Source organism: Scleropages formosus, unplaced genomic scaffold, assembly GCF_900964775.1.
Source record: "Scleropages formosus unplaced genomic scaffold, fSclFor1.1, whole genome shotgun sequence".
NCBI lineage: Eukaryota > Metazoa > Chordata > Actinopteri > Osteoglossiformes > Osteoglossidae > Scleropages > Scleropages formosus.
Window position 1 is genome coordinate 371,821 of NW_021641042.1, and position 10,475 is coordinate 382,295.

Sequence of the window (10,475 nt, forward strand, 5' to 3'; positions counted from 1 at the left end):
TGTCCTTTGGATTCTGAAAGGAAAAAGAAAGTTTAAAAATGAATCTATGACCTCATAATTATTTTTAAAAAATTTAGTTAATAACAATGATATTTAATGCATACAGAATTGCACACATATTGGAATAATTTTGATTTAAAACTTACCTTGGATGCAGAACAGAAGCGTAAGTGCAAAGATAAAGACACTGATAGAACTCATCGTTGTTGTTTTGAGTTTTACTCCCATGAAGGACAGCTGTCAGTCATGAAGTGTCCAACTCTGAGGACTATAAACAGTCCCAGAGCACTGAAGCATGTGCTGCCCATGCAAAGTGCTTCTCTATGCAAATACATCAAACGCATGCTGTTAGACATTTTCAGTGGGTTCAAAAACGTTTTTATAAGTCCATGTATGATCTGTTTCCGTCTGTTTTTAATTTACTCTGATTAATTGTATGGAGTTTTTTGATTCTTTTGTTTTTGCAATTTAATTTCACTTTTTTACAGTAAATGTCTGTTCGGAAAAAAAAAAACTGTAGATTGACTGACTTTTCTGCTGTTCACATTGTCACTGCACATTATACACTGTCACAGATTTATGTATAAAAATACCAAATTTCTAACAGTAAGCAAAAAGTCCCAGCTGTATAAATCATTTCAAGGAGCATTACATAGTTGCTTTTGAGAAAAGCATCAGCTAAACGCAAATGTAAAATCATAAAATATAATCTGTCCTCCTAATGATGAGTAGTAATAAGGTGTGAGATGAACATGTCAAGGTACTCGATTCCTATGGTGGACTGACAGCAGAGAGGCCACTCAAATGTCCAGATGAGCTGCTTTGTGCAGCACAGGGGCAGGGAGAAGGACTGAGAGGGAGCTGCATGTATGGAGCCACAAGGTCTGTTTGTAAATCCTGCACCTGCAGTAAAAATATTCATTTCAACAAGAACCATTTCCTGTGATTCCTGTATTTCATCGCTCTGTCATGTGAGTTTATATACATTTCTGCTCACATTATTGATACAAGCAGTTACACAATGGTAGCACAACCACAAAGAAACACAAATCCTGAATGAGTTCCGCAGAAATTTTCGAGGCCATTTTCCACATGCTGAGAGCTCAGCGAAGGGCAGCTGGACACCAAACACTGGATGTGAGACACTGTCAGTAATTTATATTCCAGAGAACAGCAGCACTTGTAACACTCTGTGAGTGACAGTTAATGACTGTTTCTGTTCATGTGCTTTTCCAGTTTGTAAAATCATGATCACCTTTACTGTATACAACAAAGAAGTTTTGCTAGAGCAACTTGTCACATGGGCTCTGAGACAGAGATGCAGAGGACACAAATGCAGAGCCCAGGTTCCAGGTTTTAATGTTTCAAGGAGCAGGCAAAGGTGAGCCAATGGGCAAACATCATACAATGGAGAACACAATACTCATTGTCCTGAAACAGGACAAAGTCAAGGAATCCAGAGCAGCAAGAGACTTAGGAAGCCCAGACAAAGGACTACAGCAGCAGATCTTTGCAGAGGTTCCATAATCTGAGAACCTCCACAGCTGCCTTTTATTGGCAGCTTCCTAAGTGGCACCAGGTGTTGCTCATGGATCAACCAATGGGGCCTTGACACAGTTCAGGGTAAGCAGCTTCCACAAGGGTACTACAGCTGGAGATGAGATTCAAACCTGCAACCTTGGGGTCTAAAGACAGCACTTCTAACCACTGCACTACCAGCTGACCTTTTTTCTTATTTACTGTGTAGCCCCCATGTAATCTGTTCTCATGTTTGTGTATTTGGTGTGTAACGTTATGGGTGTAAAATAGTTGTATAAATATTGAGAAGGTTATGGTTTTGTAATCTGATGTTTTTTTGTTCCTATATTGTAAGTTTTTTTTTTTTTTTGGTGCTTACTGGCAGGAAAAATGTCATTTGGTGCTGGTTGGGAAAATGCGCGCAACCTTTGTGGGGGGGGAAGTTCCGGGGGAAGAGGAAGGAGTAGAGAGAAGAGGTTGGAAAATTGTGTGAGTAAAAAGGGAGTTTTTTTTTTCTGAGAAGACCGGGCGAGTTAAAACCGGGTTCGTTTTCACTCCGTTGTTCCCATAAGCTATGCGAGCCGAACAGCTAGCGGGCCTCCGGACACAGAGACTCCAGGACTCGCCAGCATCATCGCTCCACGTTTGCTGGAGAGAGAAAGGTTGTCCCCCCCGTTCTCCCTGCGACCCCATATGGGAAAAGTGGTTTCAGATGGTGAGTGTATGACATATACTGGTAATATACTGCCTGAACCGCTTTTTCCATACAGGGTCGCGGGGAGAGAGAGCCTAACGTGGTAACACAGGGCGTAAGGCTGGAGGGGGAGGAGACACACCCAGAATGGGATGCCAGTCCGCCGCAAGACACCCCAAGCAGGACTCAAACCCCAGCCCCACCAGGGAGTAGGACCTGGTTCAACCCACTGCACCACTGCACCCCCCAGCAATATATGACAGAGGAAATTAAACATGAAAAGACATTTATGGTTATGGAAATGAGGGAATTACACTTCAAGGCCATTGTTTAGTGTTCCTCCAGGTTAAACTAAAAAACACCACTAGGTGGCTGGTAGTGTAGTGGTAAGACTGAACACTGAGCTGCTTCCCACCACTCACCTGACTCCGTCAAACAATTGACTCAGCACTACACTACACCCCAACTGCCTACAGCTCGCAGCCATACACACTGTAATGATGATGTATTATGGTGGAGACTAAGGGGTTGCTCCTCCCCTCGGTCCTCTCTCCCGCGCGCGCGCGCAGGCTGATATACTTGGCCGTGTACACATTTTGTGCCTCGCACGTTTTGGAGTTTACTTTAATGTTATTTTATCGTAAAGACAGCTATGTGAAATATGTCATCCATAGTTGCCTACAAGATATTAAAAAGAAGGGCTTCCTTTTTTCCGTGTCTGTCTGGGTTTATATAATTATACACCTTTCTGGAATCCACGTGAGGATCTGGGCTAACTCATTAGCCAGATTGTTACAACACGTCCTGTCTTGTATATTTCTTTATTGTCTTGTGCTATATTCTGAGTTGCATCATGGTCTCCGAAGAAAGGACACTTTGTTCCACTATACGCAAACTGTATAGAGGAAAAAGAATAAAAAGCAACTTGAACTTGACTTGAAGACCTGTTGCTTTTTACCCAAAGGTTGCATGTTTGAATCTCCAGTGATGTAACACAGATGTGTTGTATTTTATCATCTGAACTAGAGCAGGACCTCAGGTGATCACTTGGAGGTCATGTGTACATCAGCCATGACACTTATTACAAGAAAAATGCTCTGGATCGTTCCAGCTATGTGAAGAGAAGAGCTGGTTATGGATCCAAAGGATGCAGGTTTTAATCCTGCTCATGGCTTGAGTACTTTGAGAACAAAATACTTACTCTAAATTGTTCAAGTAGAAATTGTTGTGATGTAAAAATGAGGAAATAAACTTATAAGCTGTTCTGGAGAAAAGCACCATCTCAATAAATAAATGTAAAAGTAATCCCAAGGACTGTGGGTATAATTCCTAATAGCCATGGAAGTTGAGATTTACATGTAATAAATTTCATTATGTGGTGATAGAGGAGAGTTAAAAGGAAGAGTTTGGTGCATCATGCGGAGAGCAACTGGAGAATTGTGCAGTGGATGGGAAGGAGGTTAGAAGAGCAGAGGAGAGGGAAGCGGGAAGGAGGGATTTCATGTTGTGGCAGAATGTGACACTATTAATATTGGGTATAAAATGAGCACGAAAGGCTCAGAGAATCGTCACTTTGGACTGAATTTGTATATCTGGGGTTGTGTACTTATGTAATGGAGGGTGCAGTGGCACAGTAGGTTGGCTCAGGTCCTGCCCTCCGGTGGGTCTGGGGTTCACGTCCCGTTTGGGGTGCCTTGTGATGGACTGCTGTCCCATCCTGGTTGTGTTCTTTACGCCCTGTGTTGCCGGGTTAGGCTCCGGCTCCCTGCGACCCCATATATGACAAGCAGTTCAGACGATGTGTGTGTGTGTTTATATAATGATAAAGCATGTTAGAAGGGAGTAAAAAGATGTTCTTAAGAAATATGGCTGGAAAATTATGAATTTTTCATGTCATCAGTTTTGTTAGAAACAGTCAGATAAAGTACTTCTGTTGTATCAGTGCCTGTGGACTGTGTGACATTATTTCCTTCCCCTTCAAGCCCAGCAGTGCAGTAACTGTAAAGTGTGACTAAGGAGGTTTTTGTACGGCTCTATAACACTGTGTGAACACACTGACGCTATTAGGGTAGTGAAAACTCTGACAGTAATAATGTCCTGCATCTTCAGCCTGGACTCCACTGATGGTCAGAGTGAAGTCAGACCCAGATCCACTGCCACTGAATCGATCTGGAATACCAGACTGACGGTTAGTAGCATGATAGATGAGGAGTTTAGGAGCTTCTCCAGGTTTCTGTAGGTACCACTTTAAATAGTTGTTGTTGTACACAGCAGTACTGGTTTTACAGCTCAAACTGACTGTCTGTCCTGGTAGAACAGCTTTCACTGCAGGACTTTGAGTCACAGTTATTTGTCCTTTGGATTCTGAAAGAAGAAAAAAAGTTTAATAATAAATGTAAGATCTCATAATTTTTAATGCATACATAATTGCACACATATCCGAATAATCTTATTTTCAAACTTACCTTGGATACAGAGCAGAAGTGTAAGTGCAAAGATGAAGACACTGATAGAACTCATCATTGTTGTTTTGAGTTTTACTCCCATGAAGGACAGCTGTCAGTCCTGAAGTGTCCAACTCTGAGGACTATAAACAGTCCCAGAGCACTGAAGCATGTGCTGCCCATGCAAAGTGCTTCTCTATGCAAATACATGTAACACACACTGATACAAATTTTCAATGTATTCAAAAGGATTTTGATAAGTGCATGTATGATCTGTTTCTGTCTGTTTTTAATTTACTCTGATTGGAGTTTGTTGATTCTTTTGTTTTTGCAATTTAATTTCACTTTTTTACAGTAAATGTCTGTTCGAGGCCATTTTCCACATGCTGAGAACTCAATGAAGGGCAGCTGGACACCAAACACTGGATGTGAGACACTGTCAGTAATTTATATTCCAGAGAACAGCAGCACTTATAACACTCTGTGAGTGACAATTAAAGACCGTTTCTGTTCATGTGCTTTTCCAGTTTGTAAAATTATGATCACCCCTGACAGTAGCTGCAGGGGGTCTAAGGTACAGCACTTCAGCAACTTTAGTTTTCATGTTGTCAAATTAAGTGGTTTTCCATCCTTTTGGCATTTTTTCATTTAGCTGCTATTTTTCTCCAACATGACTTACACTGTTCAAGTTACAGTTATTTACCCCTTTACTGCATACAACAGAGAAATTTTGCTAGAGCAACTTCTCACATGGGCTCTGAGACAGAGATGTAGAGGACACAAATGCAGAGCCCAGGTTCCAGGTTTTAATGTTTCAAGGAGCAGGCAAAGGTGAGCCAATGGGCAAACATCATACAATGGAGAACACAATACTCATTGTCCTGAAACAGGACAAAGTCAAGGAATCCAGAGCAACATACAATAATACACAGGGAAAGATATTCAACCCCTCGTGCCAAAAACCAAGGGGGCTAGACAAACCAACCATGCCACAATATACCATCCCTCCCAAAACCAACCAATTCCCTCCACAAAAATATCATGGGCAAACACCATCCTCCTTGCCGGGAGCCACTGCGTGCACTTCGTTGGGGTTGTCAAGTGGGCACCTTCCTTCATTGATGTTTCATTGAATTGAGCCCACTACACCTCCAGAAGGCTCAACAGCGAGATCTGGCGTCCCAGACCCACCCCCCTCCATGCCCACAGTGCCATCCCAGCGACTCCACCCACCAAAAAAAAAACCACCCCAACCACCAACAACCAACCAATACACCATACCAGCATATGGAGGTGACAACAAAACTCAAACCATTGATGTTCACCTAGGTGAGTACTCCCCACTCAAGTGTGCTTCCCCCAAGCACCCTGGTGCCTTCTCATCCACAACCACTGACTAGATCTTTCTGCTACCTCTGACAAGCCTTTAATGGCTGCTCTTAACGACTGACCCCTAAAACCAAACTCCAACAGCAGCGACGTGGTTGATTTTGCAACAAACCCTCTAGTACCGATCTCCACTGGTCTAATAACGCACTGCCAGCCTCGCTCCCTCACCTCACCAGCCAACTCAGTGTACTTCAATTTCTTCCTCTCAAAGGCATCTTCCAATGAGTCTTCGAAAGGTATTGTTAATTCAATGAAGTACACTATCCGTGCGCCCTCGGAGTACAGCACAATATCGGGTCTCAACGCCGTGATCGCAATGCACTGCGGCATCTGCAGTTGTTTTCCCACGTCCGCCAACAACTTCCAGTCACGCACTTCACCCCATTTAAAACTCGTATCACCACGACCACGCGCGTGACTTATAACACTCTCCCCCTCCCGCACGAAAGAAATAAGCTTATTTCTTCCATACTGCGGGAGTGAATTAACTTCAACCCGCTTGTTCTCCAACAAGCATGCCAAGGATCTTAACACTTCATTATGCCTCCAAGTATATCTTCCCTGAGATAAACTAACCTTACATGCAGATAGAATGTGCCTCAAAGAGGCTACACCACCGCACAAGCTGCAAGTCGGCTCTGTACCTACCCAGCGATTAAGATTCTGCGGAGTAGGGAGAACATCGTAGGTGGCTCCGATGAGAAACTTAATACGACCGGCGTCCATCGCCCACAGATCACGCCAGCTGATCTTCCGCTTCTCCACATGCTCCCAAGCCAAACATCGCCCTTGCACACCATGTGACGTCGCAGTTACCCGCCTTGCCTCCTCTTCCTGTTCGCGAATAAAACCAATCACCATCTTCCTCCTCTCCGGTAACTTAGCTTTACTCCACAGCTTTATTCGATCGCCGGCACCGAGCCCCGCCCTACCTACCTGCACCTGACCAACCACATCTCTGTGCTCAAGCGCTGTCTGCGCTTGCGCAACAGCTTCCCGTGGATCCCACTTACGTCCTTTTTTTAAACTTACAGGAACCGATCTCACCACTGGGTCTCTTGAGTTTGACAGTGTTAATTCCAAACCAACCTTGGCACACTTAAATTCTTCCACGAGGCTAGTCAGTGGTAGTTCCAAAACCCCATTTCCATACAGAGCCACACTGCTCAAACAATGAGGAACCCCCAACCATCTCCTAATAGCTTTGCTCATAACCCTTTCCAGCCTTTCAACCTCTGACATACAGACCTCGTATATAGTTAGCGGCCATCTAATACGAGGCAATAAACCAAACTGAAGGCACCAAACCTTCAGCTTCCCTGGCAAAAAGGATTTATCAATCCTATTAATTGCCAGTGCAACATCCTCCCTTAATCTTTTGACCTGCTCCTTATCGCTAAATGAGGAATCATACCAGCGACCCAAGCTCTTAATTGGCCTTTCAGCCACTGACGGAATCTTTTCCCCATCAATCTGGAAATTCTCCCGTGATAACTTTCCTTTAACTACCGACAAACTCCTACACTTACTAGGTTTAATTTTCAATCCGGCCAGTTTTAGATTTCCATTCAACTTCGTTAATAAACGACGAGTACATGGGACAGTAGTAGTAAGCAGAGTCATATCATCCATATACGCTCTGATTGGTGGAAGGTGAGGACCATCCTTCAGCCTCATACCCCCAACCACCCATCTCGACGCCCTTATTAACACCTCCATAGCCATGGTAAAAGCCAAAGGCGAGATTGTGCATCCGGCCATTATACCAATTCCCAGCCGCTGCCAAGATGTGGTGTATTGCTTGGTACAGAAATAAAACTTAATGTCTTCAAAATACACCTTAACCAGTCTCGTAATACACTCTGGAACTTTAAAGAAATCAAATGCCCTCCACAACAAAACATGCGGCACTGAGCCAAAGGCATTTGCCAAGTCCAAGAAGATCACATGGAGGTCTTTACCATCCATCTTGGCCTCCTTTATCTGATGCCAAATCATACTGCAATGCTCTAAACAACCTGAAAAACCCGAAATTCCTGCCTTCTGCACAGAGGTGTCAATTAAATTGTTGACCAACAAATATGCAGATAACCTCTGTGCCACAACAGTGAAAAATATTTTCCCTTCAACGTTAAGAAGGCATATTGGCCTGAACTGCCCTATATCTACCGCATCTTTCTCTTTGGGTATAAACACTCCTCCTGCTCGCCGCCATTCCTTTGGAATAATACCTTTTTTCCATACGACCACCATCTGCTTCCACAAAAACTTTAAGACGTCTGGGGCACCTTTGTACACCCGGTAAGGAACCCCATTGGGTCCTGGAGCAGATGCTGCCCTTGCACGCCGTACCACCTCTTGTACCTCTTTCAACCTTGGAGGACACACATCCATTTGTACCACAATCTCCCCTAGTGGAGGAATGTCTGCAGGTACCTCAAAAACCCTCTCACTTTCACCATCGGTGTGCATTCCCCGCAGATAGCTTTCCAACTCCCTTCTTGGAACATCTAAACACCCAGACTTCTCTTGCTCAAGCAAGGACTTCACAAATTTAAATGGGTCCTTAAAGAATGCCACCCTAGCCTGTTCCTTCTTCTTTCTCCTCAATCTAAGCTTTTCCGCTCTCCTCAACACCACCAATCTACGTTTCAATTCTTCCTGCAAGATATTAATACCACTTCTACCTTCCTCATCTGCTCGTTTCCAAAGCTTTTTTAGATGTCTTCTTTCCTTTACCAACCTTTCAATTTCCATCTGCCTTCTTGACTTTAACCTACTCTGCTCACCTTTATGCTTCTTCTCAAACACCCCAAATCTCTTCTCCCCATAGTCATATATAATCTCACCCAACTGGTTTAACTTAGACTCAGTCAAGAGACTTAGGAAGCCCACACAAAGGACTGCAGCAGCAGATCTTTGCAGAGGTTCCATAATCTGAGAACCTCCATGTTGTGTTTACTCAATAAACACACAGAGAATGATATTGTTAACTGGCACGTAGCCTCGTTTAATGTTCACGCTGGGTTCTCACAACCATGTACTTTTCAGTATCTCCGCTAAATCCGCTTCCTTTCCGCCTCCGTATCCTTCCTGTACTTACCGAACACTTCTGCCCTCTATAGGTAATAACAGAAAACACAACTGATCACCACATCCCCTTTCCTTTGAAAGTAGAAACCTAGATAAACAGAACAAAGACATAATAGATACTATATTACAACAGATAGCCAAGTGTTACAGAAACCATGAAATTTCAAAATTATACATATTCTATATATACAAATGCCACAGAAAACAGGCATCTACAAATTGAGTCTGTCGGGTTTCTTTATGGTTCGCAGTGATCTTCTTAGTACAGGAGGATCACTCGTCCCGGCAGAGTGATCATTGCCAAGTGCTATGGACGAGGAAGCCTGTGTGCTCAAAGGCACTTGATCCTGTGATGAGGCTTGAACCTCTTCTCTCTGATGATCATCCAATGGTTGGCTTGTTTCTTGTGTCTTGAGAAGACTCCCACGATTCCTCCTGAAGACCTGTCCATTTTCTGCTCTAACCATGTATGATCTTGGATTCACTTCTTCCAGCACAACAGCTTTCCTGTCCCAGTGGTTTGAATACTTTGATAACGGTTCCAGACTTTTGGTATTTTTCTCGTAGTTTGTCTTCTGTCTCTTTTGTAGCGCTTTTTGTTTCCTTGTGATGTCCTTTATTACATCTTGCTTCATGTCACCTCTGTAAGCAAGTGTTGTTCTGATTTTGCGACCCATCAAGAGTTCTGCAGGAGATGCACCATGTTCCAGAGGCGATGCGCAATAACTCAGAAGAGCTAAATATGGATCTGATTTGCTCTCTGACGCCTTCTTGAGCAATTGCTTCACAATGTGCACTCCTTTCTCCGCCTTCCCATTGGACTGAGGAAACTGTGGACTTGAAGTCACATGCTGGAAATCATAGTGAGCAGCAAAGTCCTGAAACTCACTTGAACTGTAACAAGGACCATTGTCACTCATCACTACGGTCGGAATGCCATGCCTGGAGAAAACGGATTTCATGTGCTGTATCACACATGCACTTGAAGAATTGGACATCAGTGCTATCTCAGGGTAACTGGAAAAATAGTCCACTACCAAAAGGTAGTCCTTCCCATTGAAATGGAACAGATCAGTACCCACCTTCTGCCATGGATACTTACGTAAGTCCACTGTGACCAAGGGCTCTCTTGCCTGCTTGTTCTGATGCTTGAGACAAATTTCACATGTACTGACCATTTTCTCAATGTCAGCATTCATCCCAGGCCAATATACTGCATCCCTTGATCTTCTCTTGCATTTCTCTATTCCAAGATGTCCTTCATGGATCCTGCAAAGCATTTCCTGTCTCAGGACCTCGTGAATTACAATTCTGTTTCGTCTCAACAGAAGACCATT